The sequence below is a fragment of the Triturus cristatus genome, chromosome 8, assembly GCF_964204655.1.
Source record: "Triturus cristatus chromosome 8, aTriCri1.1, whole genome shotgun sequence".
Taxonomy (NCBI): Eukaryota; Metazoa; Chordata; class Amphibia; order Caudata; family Salamandridae; genus Triturus; species Triturus cristatus.
Genome location: NC_140591.1, coordinates 983,683,752 through 983,697,281, shown reverse-complemented (window position 1 = coordinate 983,697,281; position 13,530 = coordinate 983,683,752).

Sequence of the window (13,530 nt, the reverse complement as noted above, 5' to 3'; positions counted from 1 at the left end):
TGCACCAACCAACAAGTAGGTTATAGCACATCTCCTGTCCTTAGGGAAACTAAACACAAATAATGCCAGAAAATAGAAAAGACATTTAAATGCATTAAGGCACAAAAGAACACAATTAGATTGCTAAAGTAAACATGGATAAACATCCAGGAAGAAATAGTTAGGAAATACATTAAGAAATTGAATGTACATAAGGCAATTGAATCCAGAAAATACATTGAATAAATGAATGCAAGAAAATACCTTAAGCAAATTAATTGAAAATAGAATACGCAAATGAATGCATGAGTCCCATCTCTCTCCCTAAGGGAAACTAATTGGTTGGGTACTCACCACCCACAAACTTACTATAATAGGGCAAGCACATCTCCCAATAGAGGAATTTACCTCCCTGTGAAACTCAACACCGTAATAGGGGAAACACAGCTCCCTATAAAACTAAACGCCGTAATAGGGGAAACACACCTCCCTAAAGGAGAATACACATCCCTATGAAACTGAAAACAAAAGCTCAGCTACAGTAAGCGTAAACAGAACCAAGTACAAGCATATAGGGGAACACACCTCTCTTAGAACATAATATCAACATCCACACTGTAATAGGGGAAAACACCTCCCTATAGGGGAAGACACCTCCCTACGAAATAGAGCAAGACCGAAATAGGGGAACTCACCTCCCTATGATCCAGGACTGGGGCACTCCCTACCATAGAAAACAGTAAAAATGCACTGTAAAATAGTATGAATATGGGACTAAAATAGAGATGCTAATACTATAACTGTAAAACATTTAAACTGTGCACTCGCCAGTGAGCGACCTCTCACCCGAGTAGAATACCCCTCGATGGTTAAGTGGAACTCCCATATGCCAGAAATCAAAGTCACCAGGATGCATAACCATGTAAACACCAAGTCCATAGTCAAAGTTCTGAGTGTTCCAATGCAATATGCGGCAAAGACGTCAGCGTGAAGAACTAGTAGCAGCTCCCCAACTGTGCACTGTATACTTCCATGCACAAAGATTATAAATGAGAAAGTACCTGAAATAATGCGCTCCTCCTTAAGACGATTCACCTACAAATAGTGAGACAAAAATGAAGCAGATGTCCTACCAGCAACGTTTCAATCTGCATTAACTTCCAATTCCTAAAGATTCTTTTCTTGAAGTGTAGAACAGAGCAAAAGGGATCCCACGACGTGACGAGTCCTTAACATGCTGCCCATGTTACCAAATACTGGCCACTGGCTCCAAATGCTTCTGTGTGAAAATCGGAGCAATTGACAGGAAAACAAAACATGCGCTTTATAAACGCAATACATATTTGTAGCTGCGTGCCAACCACAAGATGGTGGCACACACTGGTGACGCCGCACCGGGTGGCTCCCGGCAATACTGTGCACCAAGAGGTCCATAACAGCAAGGGACCTTGAGAAGAAATCAACGTCACAGTGGATACTTCGATGAACTGCGTGTCATGAATGAACCATCGGAGGCACAGCAGGTAATGTAGTGCGCGCTAATTGTAAGTGGCGCTTCAGACTTTTGAACTGCAACACAGCGGTTGACTAACGCTTGCAGTCTCGATGTCTCAGAGGACATCGTCAATGAAAGACAAAAAGTGCCCAAACTTTTTTTTTTTTTTTTTACTCACAACACATTTCTTGCTGACACTGCCAAGACTAAGTCGATCCAGTGTTCCCCAAATTATATCCCTTCATACGTCGTGTGCACTCACTCACAACAGAGCATTGAACATCTTGATGTTGTGCACAAGTCAGGACACACAAAACTTCCAGAGAGTCCAACTGCCACAATCTGTAGTCATTCCTTGTACATGTCATGACAATCAGAGTAGTCCGCTGCGCAAACAAGTCATCGACCACTGGAAATATAACGCAATTCACAAAACAGATGAGGGCAGGCTCCACAGTAAATTGTTTGAAACCAGTAGTAGTACAAAGATAGAGGAAAAATCCTTTCATCCACAGTATCAGCAAAGCAAGCAGGAGCATCCGACTCTGTAAATCACGTAGGCCTTCTACAAGTTGAGACCAACAGGTCCTCCTTAGCAAATCACAGTAGGAATCAGGGTTGGGGACAGCTCACAGCAGGAATAGGCAGGTAGCAAGGCAGGCAGGCAGCAGGAACTGGCACTTACGTGGTAGGGTGACCAGTGGAGTGGTCACTGGCGGGGCTCATTGGTGCCAGCTTCCTTGAATACACAGCTTGTAAGTTCTCTTGAAGTTCCTTTTACTTGAAAAATCCTTTAAGCTTTATAGTACATAATCCATTGAAGTAACATACACGTAGGTTCTTCCAAATCGTCGCCAGTGTTAAAATAAAGATATCTCATAGACAGGTCATGTAGAAAACAAGTTGTAGGTTTATTTGTCAGGTTACAGGATCAAATATAAGTTACAAGATGATGGTAAGATCCATGTAATGCCCCACCAGGAGCAGCCTCCTTGCTGCTCAGCCAATCCGCTCCAACTGAATTCACCTCAAGCACATACACACTCAACATTCCAAATGACATCGCCATTGGCTGAGTAGCAAGGCAGAGAACAAGAATAGGGAGAATGCACCAACCAACAAGTAGGTTACAGCACAATCCTACAGCGTATGCCACTCCACCTTCCCAGCACTTGTCATCCCAAAGCCAGACATGCAATACACAAACCTAACAGGCCTCTGCCATTTTAGGGTCTAACTGAATAGATTGGAAGAAGAGGTTTTGACACTTGGCCTTTGGGAGCCAGATCATAGCCCCACTAAAGATTAAGATCTGCATTCCACGGCCCCATGGCAAACAGGACTGAAATTTAGGTGACATATCTGTTGTTTAAAGGGAAACTCTCTGAATCCTCTCAACCATAAAAGGTACACTACATTATAGCTAATGGTGCCATACTTTATCAGGGTAGAGATACACTTGTGGAGACATAGAACTGAGATCCTGGAACTGTGTGATGCACACTGCCAGAAAAATCTGTTGTGCACAAGGAGGATTACTGCCATTGGAAGGGACTGTGCACCCTTCCTGAATAGTGGCCGGCCTGGACTGACTACCTGCAGCTGTGTGACACCCTCAAGTGTGCTCTCCAGGGGCTTGTCCCCTGTTCTCTTGCGGATGTCTCAGGGACATCAATAGACATCAAAGACCTCCTGCAAGGCACCCGTACCATCTATCTGTGACACCTGGAGAGCGGTGCCTTCTTAAGTGCCCACATCATCTGCTGTATCCCAGCTGATGGCCTGGTGTGAGCATGGAACTACGTATTGTGCCTGGAAATGAAAAATTACTACCTTAGGAGTGTGACCCCTGCATCATAGGCCTCAACAAGCATGAAGCGTCTTGTTGGTGGTGAGCGGATTCACCAGTTGCAGGACCCTGCGTGGCCCACTTCATCAATCGTGCCGCATCTTTTTCGTGAGACATGTCGACTGTATGCTCATTGCTTGCTGTGCCTGATTCACAGTTTGCGACCCTCAAAGGTGAGGACGTACCCATAGTAGTAGTGCCTCATTCTACCTCATACAACAAGAAAAACAGGAGCAAACCCGTTAACCCAGCTGAGACCGGGTAAATGTAGTAACAAAAACAATGTCTCAACAGGGAAAGTAAGTCAGGGGACCAATCGATACACAATTTAATCAAAAGAACAAGGAGGGACAAGAGAGACCAAGAGATTGAAAAAGGAGACAAATTTTATGATTAAATACACAGTTGGTATGTACAATTTAGAATAACCATAACGAACATATTGAATATGGTCCGTCAAACTAGGAGGGTATCTTTAAGTGTCTATAAAAGACACAGGAGGAACGAAGGCCCACAAAAAATCACCTTGAAGGGCATGAGTTGCTCTATCGTAATCGGCAATCGGGGTTCTAATTGTAAATCTGGAAATCAAGTATGGGAAAAGTACGGAGCATCCAGCGGTGGAAATCCGCGGCATTCAGTGACTCAGCGATTAGGATGGGCTTGTCAAATAGCCAAAAAACGGGATCAGTCCAGTAAGGGTCAAGCAGTCAAACCGAGCAAAGCGTCTTTTATAGACACTTAAAGATACCCTCCTAGTTTGACGGACCATATTCAATTGTCCTATACCTTCCTGTATTCAGATATGAGGTGGTGAATTAATTAACCCCGTACACAGGTATTTTTAAATATTTTGATAACCATAGTCCTGATGATGACCTCAACGCAAGGAGGTTGAAACGTCGTCGACTGGACAGCATTATTTGCGGCTAGCTAAAGGGTCCTTTGTGACCTTAAAGATTATTTGCAAATTGTTCATTGTATATATTCCTCCTCGACCCTGAATTTATTCGAATTATTTTGCCGCACCTTGTTGTCATCTTAACACTTATGTCACTGCGTCGTTCACTTGTTCACTTCACTGTCAGTGCACATATGTTCGTTATGGTTATTCTAAATTGTACATACCAACTTTGTATTTAATCATAAAATTTGTCTCCTTTTTCAATCTCTTGGTCTCTCTTGTCCCTCCTTGTTCTTTTGATTAAATTGTGTATCGATTAGGCCCCTGACTTCATTCTACCTCATACAGCACTGCTGAACTTGCACATTTCTGTGTGACTAGAATTGTCCTGTGCGACTCAGATCAACACGTACCATACATTCTGCCTTATTTCCAGGGAGGTACTGAATTTGCAACTCTTCATTGTGTGTGACCAGAATTGTCTGAACGTGATTCAGATCAATGTGCACCAGACATTGTGTCTAATTTCCAGGGAGGTACTGAGTTTGCGACTCTTCATAGTGTGTGACAGGAACTGTCTGGTACAATTCGTATCAACACGCATCAGACATTGTACCTCACTTACAGGGGAGGTGCGGAGCAGCAGATTTGTGTTCCGTAGTGCCCAAATTGCCTGGGTGCTACTTTGATCGACATGTATTTGACGGGATGTCTCCTTCTCCCAAGAGGCTCCACTGCTTGATCCCCAATTCGTTGATTCTTCCTTTTGTGCCCTTAGTGCGGCAGAACAACTGCCCTCTCCTCACCCGGCCCAACGACCTTGCGTTGCCAGGTAGTATTGCCCGTACTGGGTCCGGGTGGTGGAGAGTAATTGACTGGGCTAAGGAACGCTTCCGAGAGCGATCGTAAACGGGTCAAGAAACGTGCTTCGCAAAACTGGGCTGGTGAAGGAGGGCACAGTGTGAAATCCTTTGATCGAATGACTGTCGCCCTCAGCCTGCTTCTGCTCCGTGTACCATGGGAGAACTTTCCGAGTTGTAACCAAACCTCCATTTTTGACTGCCGCCTAATTAGCCTGTTACCTATCCCCAACTCCATCTCTGGGACCCTGACTAAGTGTGGCTCCGGCCGCGATTGGCCTAGAATCGAGGAGAAGGTTTTCTTTATCTCCAGCCCATGGGTATTGGGTAGTCAGTATGAGCTGAATGGTGAGGGAGGGCTTGGGTCATGGGGTCTGTGTGTACATCAACAAATTGCAGGATACCAGTTGCACCGCATTACGGTGCTGTGCACGTGTGTGTGCGAGTGCGCTCCATACGGCCCTGCCTGATATCTGTGGCACCGCGTATCGGTGCAGGGTGAGTGTGTGGGAGTGACTGCCTGTGATTAATTACACTGCATGGTGGTGTTGCTTTACACGTTGATTCCTTGCCAAAAGAATACTATCTTTGACATTGCCTTCTACCCATGTGGCCTTGGCCAACGGTGCTGGTTGAAAGTGTTGTAATTGTCTTTGTGTACACGTTTCTGATATCGTTATTGTGATCTGGGGTGCACCCTATAAATGTGTGGTGTTGAATATTAACAATTGCCGGTGTGGACCTCATTCTGACAATGTTTAGCACTGCATAAGAGTGCTGAGGGGGTAAAATAGTCTCTTTCCCTAGTGTGCATATTACTGATGTCTTTTTAACACAGTTGGGCATAGTACTGATAGTGATATTTCCAAATGTGATTTATGCCCAGCAATGCATAATGTTCCTGTTGTGTTAGTTAATGTGTGTGTTAAATAGAAACTTTATTTACGTACACCATGCGTGAAGTCCCTTTTGTGATGTTCAGTGTATTTATACTGTGAGCGTGCTGTGCAAATGCTTTACAAATTGCCTCTGTGATAAGTCTGACTGCTCAGTGTCAAGCTACCCAAGGGTGAAAGCAGGATATATAGTAAGGGTCATCACCCACCCCTGGCGGGAGTGGTAGGTTTTGCCTGGCTAGGGCCTCACCATAGCCAACCAAACAAGCTAGTTTCAACAATACTGCAGACACTTCAGAGCATAACATAGGGGACGTCTTAGCAAAGTTAAATGAGGAAGGCCTAGACCAACCGGTAGCCTTCATTAGCAGGCAATTACTTTCACAGGAACAGAGGTGGGGTGCGGAGAAAGGGAGACCTGTGACCTGGGCACTGAAGAAGCTGAGACCATACCTGTTTAGGGCTCACGTCCAGGTTCAGATAAAACCACAGACCCTACAGATGACTAATGGAAATAATGGGTAAAATCCCATACCATTGAGGTAGTTCAACTACCTACAGGCAATGGACTTTACAGTGGAACACCTTCCTGGGTCACACCACGCCAATATTTATGTTCTATCCAGGTTCTTCTGCCTTAGCGATGAGAACTCTCAAGGGGTTGGGTAGTTCTCCCCACTTTTAGGTGGGGGGGCACATGTTAGACCTATCAGCATTAGGGTGATTCTCCCCCAACATTTCTGCTGGCATTAGGACTCTGCACACTTCATCACTATTTACCAGTGCTAAAGGGCATTGTGTTCTCTACTCTAAACATGGTAATATTGTGGTCTCCCCAATTGGTATATTTAATTTACTTTTAAGTCCCTAGTAAAATGATACTACACGAGCCCAGGGTCAGTAAATTAAATGCTATTAGTGAGCTTGCAGCACTGATTGTGCCATCCACTTGAGTAGCCCTTTTAAAAATGTCTCTAGCCTGCCACTGCAGAGCCTGTGGGTGCAGTTTAAACTACCAAAAGCAACTTTTTCCCGGGCCCAAACCTTCCATTTCATGCATATAACTCATCCCTGTGGTATGCCTGGACAGCCCAGAGGGCAGGGTGCAGTGTAGTTAAAAGGTAGACCATTTTACATGTACTGGTAGTGAAAAACATTTAAATTCGTTTTTCCACTACTGCAAGGCGTATCTCTCCCATAGATAGCATTGGAGTTGCCTTATTACATTTTATAAGTGCAATTTCCAAATGGGAAGAGATAACCAGCTCTAGTCATTCAATGCTGCTGTCACAAACCCACTCTTGTGATGCAATGCTGAAATGCATTTGTACCAAATAATAGGCTATTTACCACCAAGGTTATGTAATAGCACTTCCCAAAATGTCTTGTGAACTGGCCTCTATTGTACATAATACTATTTAGCCTAGTCAGCCTAAATCCAAGTCACAGACTGTTCCTTGAAACAGCACTTTCCAAGCACACTTTATGTGATCCAGCCCCAGGTGGAATGTGTGACAATTCTGAAGATATTTTAGTTGAAGTGTTAAATGAGATCACGGTGTAAAGATATATGATATTCACGGATGGATACGAAACTCCGACACTCCATAGAAGGTGAGGAGAAAAGCCAAATTAAAATATTAATTCTATATTAAGACCTTTCAACAGCAGGTTATTTCTATGACTACTGTAAAGAAGTTTCGTTGTGTCTTCTAGTGTTAAACTGAGTCTTTATTGGAACTTTTGGCTGTTCAGAGATAAAAGTTCAATGACCATATTAAAAATAAACATATGTTAATATTTTTAACAGCTTACTGTTTACTACTATTGAATATTACGAGCTGGAACTGAGATGTAGTTTAATGCTGGGGTACCTGGGAGAGTCTATGATACTCACTTTATCGACCCTGGGAGGATGAAAGGCTGAGGGGACCCGCTGGAATTCGAACCTGCGACCTTGGTTTCAAACACAAATCCCTGAAGTCCCCTGAACCAACAGACCCACTAAAACAGCACAATCAACCAAAGTCGGCATCGAGGCTGCCTGCATTAAAAAAGGCACAATGAGACAGGTTTGAAGTAGCGGTCTGAAAAATCGTATAATTTTTTTCTTCTGAATTACATTAAATCTCATGAGAATTTTGTAAAATTCGTTTGGTAGCAAAATGTGATTTGCTGGTATTTAACATCACTTTTTTATCACCACAAGAAAAAAAAACTCACCCGATTCTGGCAATAGACTGGTTTACACTGAAAAGTTTCATGTCTCTCGGTGAGAGATTTTCGGTGCTACCAGCCTCTCACTGCTATCTCGCAAAACATTTTTTATGTGCTGTATTTTGCGGTCGGTTAACAAAAGTTACGCAAAACCACTTGATGTGATTTTTAAAAAAATGTTCCGTTCGCAATTCAAATGCAATGTTAATGTTAATGTTACGTATGCTTATAAAGCGCTCAAATGTCAGATAAGGCGTCTCTGCACAAAGCTGGAGCTGCTAGCCACAAAAAAAAACAAGGGGGATATTCTCAAGAACGTATGATAACTATCGCCAATTTGCTTAAAACAACTTTGCAAATCGCAGTTTATCGCGGGAAAATAACGCTGTGTTAATGTTGTATTCTCAACCCCGCAGCACCCTGCGATAGTCTCATGATAACGTGCCAAATGACCGCGTTCAAACGCGACGCCCCAAAAAATGCGAAACACGAACGCAGAAAAAGTTGCGATGTGGCCAATCGCGTTGCAAAAATCAGCGATAACCACTGACAGGCCTGCAATTACCATGCATAATGCTGGAAAATGCACTATAAAAGAAAAACAAAAGAAAGGCCAAAAGAATAAACTGGGTAGCACCATGGATGCACCCGGACCGAGTGCAGAGGACAACGCAAACCCCGCAAGCCCCACAGATGACCAGCAAGGAACCTCGTGGTCAGGTAAGGCCAAGGAGAAGAGGAAGACGTGGTTCAGTCCGCAGGAAAACAGGATCATCGTTACGGAGGTGACAGAACACTACCAACAACTGTTCGGCACCGCAAACGTGTCATTGGCAACAAAAACGCAATTATGGCAGACTATCTTGGACCATGTCAATGCAGTTGCAGCATTGAGGAGGACAATGGAAGAGGTCAAGAGGCGCTGGAATGATGTGAAGGTCAAAATCAAGAAGAAACTCAATACCAACATGAAAGCATCAACGCTCATTGGAGGTGGGGGTCCATCGGCACACCAGGAGCTGGATGACATTGAGAAAATGGTGGCCACAGTCATCAGTCGGGATACGGTGCCAGGATTTGGTGATCCGGACACTGCTCAACATGACCTGACACAACTTCAACAGGGTGAGTACCGACTAGGGACTTGGGGGACGGGGGGAGATGGGCACAATGGCACACATGCACAAGTAAGTAGAGCACACTGCACACCCACAATGACTCTGGAGCATGTCCATGATCCCCGTGGCACACCGCAGCACACACACAAACACCAAGTAGGCCCCGTACCCCTTGTTCTCAAAAGGGTCCCACACCACACATCACCAATCTCACACCAACACATGCACTCGTGCGAAACCCAGCAAAGATGCCTATGTGTGAGCTACACTGACAATGCAAGTGACACTACATGACGATCAGCATGGCTGCAGGGCAATCATCATGACATCATGCACGCCACGACACTGAGGTGGCTAAGTGTGGACCACATCCGGAAAGGAGCAGGTCACACTCTGACACATCCACGTGCACAAACAACCGCTGACGTCAACAACACATCTGCGGACAAACCATGCCCAAGAGTCACAACTCGACCAAGAGCCCCAAACAACCAAGTCCGGTACATCTCAGCACTGTAGAATCATAGAACGCAAAGGCACACTGCCTGAAAGGGATAAGGGGCCACAAAATCAGAGTTGCAGGGGTGACTCACCCACAATGCTACACACACACATAAGAATAAGAGCACCTCAACCTTGACAACAATGTGGTACAAACTGCAACACTTTCACAACAGGACACAGGACACAACTGGTGCCGCATGGGTGTAGAAAATGGCCAATCACTCCTGGCATAGCAGGAAACTGTGAGATGACAAGGTACGAGTACAACCTCACATCCCTGATGTAGTACAAATGTTCACTGTCCCGCATCAAATAGGCATCCCCCCACAAACAGTCACAATGTACATTGTCATGCAGTCTGTCTGTAAACTTCGCCAATGCGTCAACATACATGGAACACATTGTAAAACTGCATCTCCCGTTTACATTGCAGAGGGACAATCAACACCTCCTGCAGAGCAGACCCTACATCACGTCTGTGATGATGGAGACGAACACCAGGATATCGACCTAAACGGACTCCAAAGGTTCATTGACAGCATCAGCACCCCACCTTCAGTAGCAGATCAGCCCCGCACCATCGAGGTGAGCCCACCCCCTGCACAGACCACTCAGCAGGAAGCACCCACCACCACATCTGGCTCCCAGCACCTCACATGGCGTTCCAACAATCCATGGCTGGCGTAGCTGGAGTCATGACTCCGAGACGACAACAACTGTCCAGTCAGAGTGGCTACAGCGATGTCATCCGTGATTTGGGAAACATGAGTAGGGTCATGGAGAACATGGAGTGGATAAAGGCGCTCCATGTCCATAAAGGCGCAAAGAATGGCTACCACGGCTGCACACGAGAAAGCTGTAGATGGGATCTTCCATGCCCTGCAGATCCTCATCATGGGAGTGATGCCACAAGTCATTGCGCAGATGAATGTTGCTGCTACTTCTATATCCACATCTCCGGCCCCTGATGTGTCAGTGTCACACGCTGCTGCAGACCAAACACCACCACCCACATGTGAGGCACATGAAACATCAGGGCCGAAGATGAGGATGAATCTGCCTCAGTGGTAAGTAGGAAGCAGTAGCATTCATCTCCGCCATATAGCTTCTCACTGCTTGATTCTACACTCTGCATCATGCCCTGGAATAACAGCTTCCACTGTCCCCTGATACACCCAGCCACATTAACCTTGCACCTCGACAGGGACTGCCACATATCGTCTGCAAAACAATGATACAGCAACCAGCCTGCGGACTGGACTCTTTCCCTTCCCAGTAACTTTTCAATGCCTATAGGACTCTGGCTGGCCCTCCACGGGGCAACATTGTAAAGTGTTGTCTGCATGGCCCGGTACTAAGACAGCTTCAACACTCCACTGTGCGTGAATAATACCTTCCAATACACACAGATGTGTCATGTCCATGATTAATCAAGTATGTAAGCATATACGAATGTAGGGGCAGTGATTACCCCTTATGTCCATGTTGCTCATGTTGTGGGACTTGAGTCACAGGGTGCATCCCTGCATCATGGTGGTACATATCTGACCCCAAAAAAAAGGCCTGTTGTCAATTGTAGGTTACAAAAGACAGCCTATATGCAATTAAGTGGAACACTTGTGAGACGCTGATGTGTGGTATTCCGTACTATCCCTGACACACAGAAATGGCATTTCGAATACTTGACACCCCAAACAGCCTCTCCATACAGAGGGGACACACCCAATACCTATTCCAAATTTACTAAATTGTTAGCAGTATATGTTGCACTTACACTTGTCAGATTGAGGTGCCTGTACACAGGAGTGACATGCACTCAGGGAATGTGTGTTTGAAAGAATTTATTTGCACATGCTGTGCCTGTGCTCATTTTGTACTGTCCCATGTCTGCTAAGGACTGTGACAATGTGATGTGCTCATGTGAAGAAATTGTCAATGATGGTGTTCCTACGGGCTATTCCTGCTGCAGCTAAAGTGGGGTGTGGTCCACATGCTTCATCTTCCTCATCATCGACTGGTGCATCTGGAAATCGTAGCCATGGGGCATTGGTGCGTACACACATGTTATGCAATACACAACATGCAATGATCCTCTTGCACACGATGTTTGGGCTCTACAGGAGCCTTCCACCTGTGATGTCCAGGAACCTGAAACGTGACTTCAATACGCTAAATGTGCGTTCCACGATGCCTCTTGTGCATTTGTGGGCCGCATTGTACTGCCTCTGGGCCTGTGTGTTTCGGGCTCGGAGGCGTGTCATCATCCAAGGGCAGAGTGCATATACTTGGTCACCTGTGACAGTGCAGAGAGACATGAGTCAATCGTTGGTTCAGCATGATGTGTTGGCAGGCCCACTGGTTCCTTGGTGTGTGATATGTGTGTCTTAGTGGTTCCTGTTTGACATGTACTGCTTGTAGCAAATGAGCGGCATCAATGTGTATCACGTACCCTCACTGCTGCTCCTCCCTCCCCCCAAGCCTATTTACTACTGTGCGCAGCGCGGTTGCATCACTTTCACTCCTAGGGCACACCATTGTCATGTCTGTCTGCGCATGTCCACAAGCCTGACTATGACTCTGTGATGTTGTGCGTTGAAGGTGGGCGGTCACGTGTGTGTATGCCTGTGGTAAGGACAGGGCAGAAACAGATGTAGAGTTCATGGCTGGCTGACCTCACAATGCGGTTGAGGGTAGACCCTTGGCCCATGCTGCGGTAATGGTGACACACACAACAGTTGGCATGTATGATCCCGGACCCGAGCGGGCTTGCGCTCCCTCTTTTACCCCTTCGGTCGAGCCTGCACTCCGGGGGCATGATACATTGCAACAATGTCCAGTGCGTGACGGGTGGCGCCGACACTACAACAGGGTCACATGCATTAGGTACTGCCTTGGCAAGGCCATGACTTAACCATGCCCAGATCCCCAGTGTCCCTCATGCATACATAATGACCACACGGACCCCCTTAGATAGTTTATGGAAATGGCTACGGGAAGTGCACCCGGCCCCTTTTATTGCCAGGGTCACATGTACAGTGAAGCCTGTGATGGATGGGTGTGGGATGTGTAAGCCAGCCCTCATGGAGTGGTTGCTGCTGGCAACAACTTGAACAGTGATCACTATTTAGGCGGAAACTGAAAACAACAACATAACACAAACAACTGCGAAGCATCATGGTGGTAGCCAGAGCAAGTACAGAGCTCACCCAATATGCAAACAGAAGGGTCCGTGAGTCGAAGTGCATTGATGTTGGGGCACCAGAGCTGTGCGTGCTCATGTTAAGTGATTGTCTAGTGGTGTGTCCCTTCAGGAGATTCCTGCTGCAGATGCAGTGGGGTGCGTTACACCTGCATCATCTTCCCCCTCATCGTCCCAGGTCTTCCCCACTGCCTGAGGTGACATTGCTGCGTGAGCTGTCCACAGCACAAAACTCAATCAGAAAGGGCCCATGAGTTGTGGTGCACTGAGTCAGTGGCACCTGAAGAGCTGAGCAGGGTATCAAGCTGATGATGGCATCCACGACAGGTGTGAGCAACTCTGGTAGTCTTGCTGCAAGACTCTTACTGGCAGAAGTTGTTTGGAGGTGGTCCTGGCGGTGCTGGTGTGTGCATCCTGCGGTGATGCGTCGTCCAGGCAGGTCAGGACTGGATTTGATGTGTGAACCCTGGTGGACCACAGTTGATGCCGGTGGCAGCGGTCACCGCAGG